This window comes from Cajanus cajan, chromosome 3 (genome assembly GCF_000230855.2).
Source record: "Cajanus cajan strain Asha chromosome 3, NIPB_CcT2T_4, whole genome shotgun sequence".
NCBI lineage: Eukaryota > Viridiplantae > Streptophyta > Magnoliopsida > Fabales > Fabaceae > Cajanus > Cajanus cajan.
Genome location: NC_138519.1, coordinates 4705024 through 4710709, shown reverse-complemented (window position 1 = coordinate 4710709; position 5686 = coordinate 4705024).

Here is a 5686-nt window from a genome sequence, read left to right as displayed (position 1 = left end):
TTTTAATGATCTAGGATTGGCGGGACTTGGGTTTTTTCCCAATACACCCCCTCATGCCTATGAGACATGCATCAATGGTGGGTGGCCCATTTTTAAAGTGGATCTAAATGGCTCTGATACCATGTTAGAATAGTGGATTAAGCCTAACTCAACCCTACAAAACCGGCTTGTAAGGTAAGGGTTGCTTTCCACTTATATATTATTCAATTGCCTAAATTATTCTAAGATGGTATCAGAACCATTTAGATCCACTTTAAAAATGGGCCACCCACCATTGATGCATGTCTCATAGGCATGAGGGGGTGTATTGGGAAAAACCCAAGTCCCGCCAATCCTAGATCATTAAAAAGGGCCACCCACCATTTATCCACGTACCAAGCCCAATAGTGCTGGACGTGAGGGGGTGTATTGGAAAAAACCCAAGTCCCACATCGACTAGAGATTAGGCAATTGAATAATATATAAGTGGAAAGCAACCCTTACCTTACAAGCCGGTTTTGTAGGGTTGAGTTAGGCTTAATCCACTATTCTAACAGCCCTTGCTTAAAACAAAACAGTAGTATAGCTTCATCCATCTCAGATTACGGATGGTAAAGTGGGTTGTGGCTCGCAAGCTAGCTTGTTAGTCCAATAAAAATTGGTGAGTCAGGCTCATCATTTTAACTCGCAAATCTCATAACTCGCCAGCCTGCTTATATTTTTTTAATTTAATTATTTTTATGTTTATTTTATTTTAATGTAAAAGATAAAAATGAAAATGTAAAAGATTATTTTTTATTTCACTTTTTTCTACTAATAAATGTTGTTTCTCTCCCATACCTTCCACACACCATCACATTCTTGTCATCAAGGAATATAAACCATTAAAACTAATATATATAGGAAATACGATTAAACACTATATATGAACCACTCTATTATTTTAAAAACCATACATAACTCCTGTAGAGAGCATCCTTATTCAGAAATACATCCATGTCGATTTTATTCGTAGAAAACCTTTCAACAACTTAATTCAAAACAATTCAAATCTCTTGTAGTAATACAAGTCAAACATATGAAACACTCTTTTTATAATTTAAAAACCACACACACATCTTCTTCTGTATAAATACAGGAGCACTTTATTCATGAACACGACGATTCAACAGAAAAGAAAAGCCCTTGATTTGTGGATAGTTGTTGTCATGATGCTATTATGATTGACTTCTTCGAGTTCCCCTGAACCTTGAAATTGTTTTAGAAACCAACAACATTAGATAATAGCTGAAAGTAAAACAATTTCAAGAATACAGGAAAATAAATATATGTCCATGAGTACAACGAGTGGAGCCCCAACTTCAATGAGTAAATGATTAACAATATTTAAACCATATTCTAGAAGGCATGAGAAAATGTGACACTGTCAACTTTTATAATTCTAGTTCTGACAATAATGACGCTCTACCAATGCTTTATCAATTTAAATTCATTATCATATCTAAACTTCTTTTTTCTCTCGATTTCTCTCAAAATAAACTTGTCATATTATCAATAATTATGTTCATATGCTTCTTTTCATAAGATCAAAATTATAAATGTAAGAAAAAAAAATTAAACTCACTAACATTCCAAGTCTTCTGCTCTTTTGCCGTACTTGAAAGAAGAAGAAAACTAGTTTTCGAAAGGGTACCATGAACCAGCGCAATGACAATAAGCTTTTCTCACCTGACAACAATTTCCTGAAGCAAATAATGAACAAAAGTTGGTGATTAGAGACAATCAAAACATATTGGGGTAAAATAAAAATTGATTTAACATTTCCAATTCATCAATTTTGTATAAAACATAAATAATGAAAAGTTATTAGTTGATGAATGTCTTTTCACTCAGTTAGTGGAAGTTGACGAGCATACATTAATTGCATGTGCATGAGAAATTGTTGATCATAGTGTACTTACATACAAGTCAAGGGAATATGTCACCAAACTAACTCAGGTTGCTTCCTCCTCAAACAATAATTTGATAGGAGAATTTGCATCATCTTCCCAAGGGAATCCATCTACTTCCTTTCCAAACAATATTTTGATAGCAAAATTTGCATCATCATCCCAGTGGAATCCATCTGTTGTCACCTTCAATTTTGTTGGCACTTTGTCACCATGATGGAAAAGTTTTTTGCCGCAGCATTTGAACGACACTTCTTTCAAGAATGGGAACTTCAAAGTGGAACTCCCCGTGTAAAAGCTTTCAAATTTTGGTAATGAGTCAAGATTCAAAACCTTTAGATTCTGAAATATCATCTCATTTTCATATTTATCTTCGCCATCTACTTTGTGAACATCTTCATCCCCCTTTTCTGTTAGGTCCAGAGTAGGCTTAATAGTTACTCACAGCTAAAATAAGAGATGAGTAAAAAAGAGACAAGGGAGAAAATAACCACAGTAAAAATATTATTTACTGAAAGGGAGGAAATTACAGCACTTCTCTCTCTATAACTTACTCCTTTGAATTAGGAGACTACTACTACCAAGAACAGATCTCAAGATGTATAAGAGAGGAAGAGAGAAGAGAAGAAGATTTGGGATGAAAATTATGGTTTTCAGCTTCCCTATTTATAGGAAAGTCCCAATGGCATTTTCGTAATTTCTCCTAAACTTTTAATATTATTTTATTATCATGTGGGACCCGCTTTTAATTTTAAATTAAAAGATCCACCGAAAGGTGGTGGCAGCTGGGTGAAAGCTGTACCCAACATTTCTCCCACTTGAAGATTATGATTAAGTTAATCATATCTTCACACCATTGATATTTCATGTTGCTTATGTCTTCAATAGGCCAAATAAGGATCGACACCATGTAAACTTGTCAGTGTTGACAGGCTTTGTCATTACGTCTGCTATGTTGTCTTTTGTATGGATCTTCTGCATATCCACTTTTCCTTCTTCTACTACTTCACGAACAAAGTGATATTGAACTCCTATGTGCTTTGTCCTGGAATGAAAGGCTGGATTCCTTGCAATGTGCAAGGCACTCTGACTGTCACAATACACAGTAATTTTCTCCTGCTTGTGCCCGAGTTCTTCCAATAACCTTTGAATCCAAATTGCTTCCTTGCATGCTTGCGTAGCTGCCATGTATTCAGCTTCTGTAGTAGATAGAGCTACAACAGTCTGTAACTTAGACAACCAGCTCACTGCTCCTCCAGCAAGTGTAAACACATAACCAGTAGTAGATTTTCGTTTATCCAGATCTCCTGCAAAATCTGAATCAACATAGCCTTTGACAAAAAACTCCGATCCTTCAAAACATAATGCAACATCTGAGGTTCCTTTGATATATCTAAGGATCCTCTTTACAATACTCCAATGCTCTCTACCAGGATCTGCCATAAACCTACTGACCGCTCCCACTGCTTGTGCAATGTCTGGTCTCGTACAAATCATGGCATACATAAGGCTTCCCACCGCTGATGCATACGGCACTCGAGACATTTCCATCCTCTCTGCTTCATTGCTAGGACTCATACTTGAGGATAATTTGTAATTGACAGGAAGTGGGGTCGAAATTGGCTTACAGTCTTGCATGTTGAAGCGCCGCAAGACTTTCAATAAATAATTCTTCTGAGAAAGCCAAATCCTCCTGTTTTTTCTGTCTCGGTGAATTTGCATCCCTAAAATCTTGTTTGCTGGTCCCAAGTCCTTCATATCAAACTCCCTAGCCAATTGTGCCTTTAATTCTTGGATCTGATCTTTGTTGGGGCCTACCACCAACATGTCATCCACATACAACAGCAAGATGATGAAATCATTGTCATCAAACCTATTGTAGTACGTACAATGGTCTGAACTCAGTCTGTTGTAACCAAGGCTAATAATGAAGGAATCAAATCTCTTATACCAACACCTTGGCGCCTGCTTTAAACCGTACAGAGATTTGGTCAACCTACAAACCAAGTTTTCTTTTCCTTGTTCTTTAAAGCCTTCTGGTTGGAGCATATATATTTCTTCTTGGAGTTCCCCATGAAGAAAAGCAGTCTTTACATCAAGTTGCTCAAGATGTAAATTAAATGCAGCACACATAGCCAGAACAACTCTGATTGTGGTTAATCGGACAACTGGCGAGAATATCTCGTTAAAATCAATGCCCTCTTTCTGAGCATATCCCTTAACCACCAATCTTGCACGATATCTCTCCACTTGATCATTGCCATCACGTTTGATCTTATAGACCCATTTGCAACCAATGGCTTTTCGACCTTTTGGAAGATCAACAAGTTCCCATGTTTTATTTCTATGTAAGGCCTCTATTTCTTCATGCATTGCTGCCATCCACTGAGAAACTTCAGAACTCCTCAACGCCTCTTGAAAGGTTGATGGTTCTCCTTCTTCAGTTAAGAGACAGTACGCATCATGACTTGCCATAACATAGTCTGAATGCCAAGATGGTCTCCTTCTCTCACGTCTTATTTGTTGAACTTCTTCATCATTGGCTTCATCTGGTTCTTGTTCCTCATGCTCTTGTTCTGTTTCAGAGGTGTCATCCTTTTTAGACTTTCCTCCTATCTCCACTATACTGGTGTCTTTGATAGTGCTGTCATTCTCCTGCTCCTTTTGCAGTTCAGTTTCTGCAAAGACTATATCCCTGCTGACAACAACCTTGCGGGCAGTGGGATCCCACAAGCGATACCCCTTAACATTGTCAGCATAACCCAAGAATATACATTTCCTGGATTTTGGGTCCAGCTTTGTTCTTTCTTGGGAGTTGTACATCACGTACACAGGACAACCAAATACATGTAATGAAGAATAATTTGATGGTTTTCCACTCCACATCTCCATTGGTGTCTTTAAACCAATTGCTGTTGATGGTGAGCGATTGATCAAATAACAAGCAGTTCTTACTGCTTCTGCCCAGAAAGACTTGGCTAATCCTGCAGTTCTCAACATAGCTCTTGTCCTTTCTAGGAGAGTTCGATTCATCCGCTCTGCTACCCCATTCTGCTGAGGTGTATGAGCAACTGTAAATTGCCTCTTGATACCCTCTTGCTTGCAGAATGCCAGAAAATCACCATCTGTATATTCTCCTCCATTATCTGTCCTCAAGCACTTAATCCTTTTTCCAGTATCAAGTTCCACCTGTGCTTTAAATTCCTTGAATACTGGGAACACATCTGACTTCTTCTTGATTGGGTACACCCACAATCTCCGGGAATAATCATCAATAAATGATACAAAATATTTTGCTCCTCCCATGGAAATTTCTGGTGATTCCCAAACATCAGAATGGATCAAGTCAAGTATGTGTTTGCTCCTTGTAGTTACTTTGGCAAATTGTAATCTATGTTGCTTGCTTGTCACACAGTGCTCACAAAATGGTAAGGTTACCATTTTAAGCCCTGACAAGAGATTACGTTCCGCAAGAATTTTCAGGCCTCGCTCTGACATATGTCCTAGTCTACGATGCCACATCATCGTTGCCTCTTCTTGACTTATTGCTGCAACTGATGCATCTGCTTCTTGCAACGTTTCTCCCAAAAGCAAGTATAGATTTGATGTGATCTTCTCAGCTTTCATCACCACCAAATTGCCTTTAACTACCTTTAAGATTCCACCTTCAACGTGGATCTTGCACTTGAGATCATCTAGTTGCCCAATGGACAATAGATTCTTTTTCAAGCCCTTCACATGTCGTACCCCTTGAATTG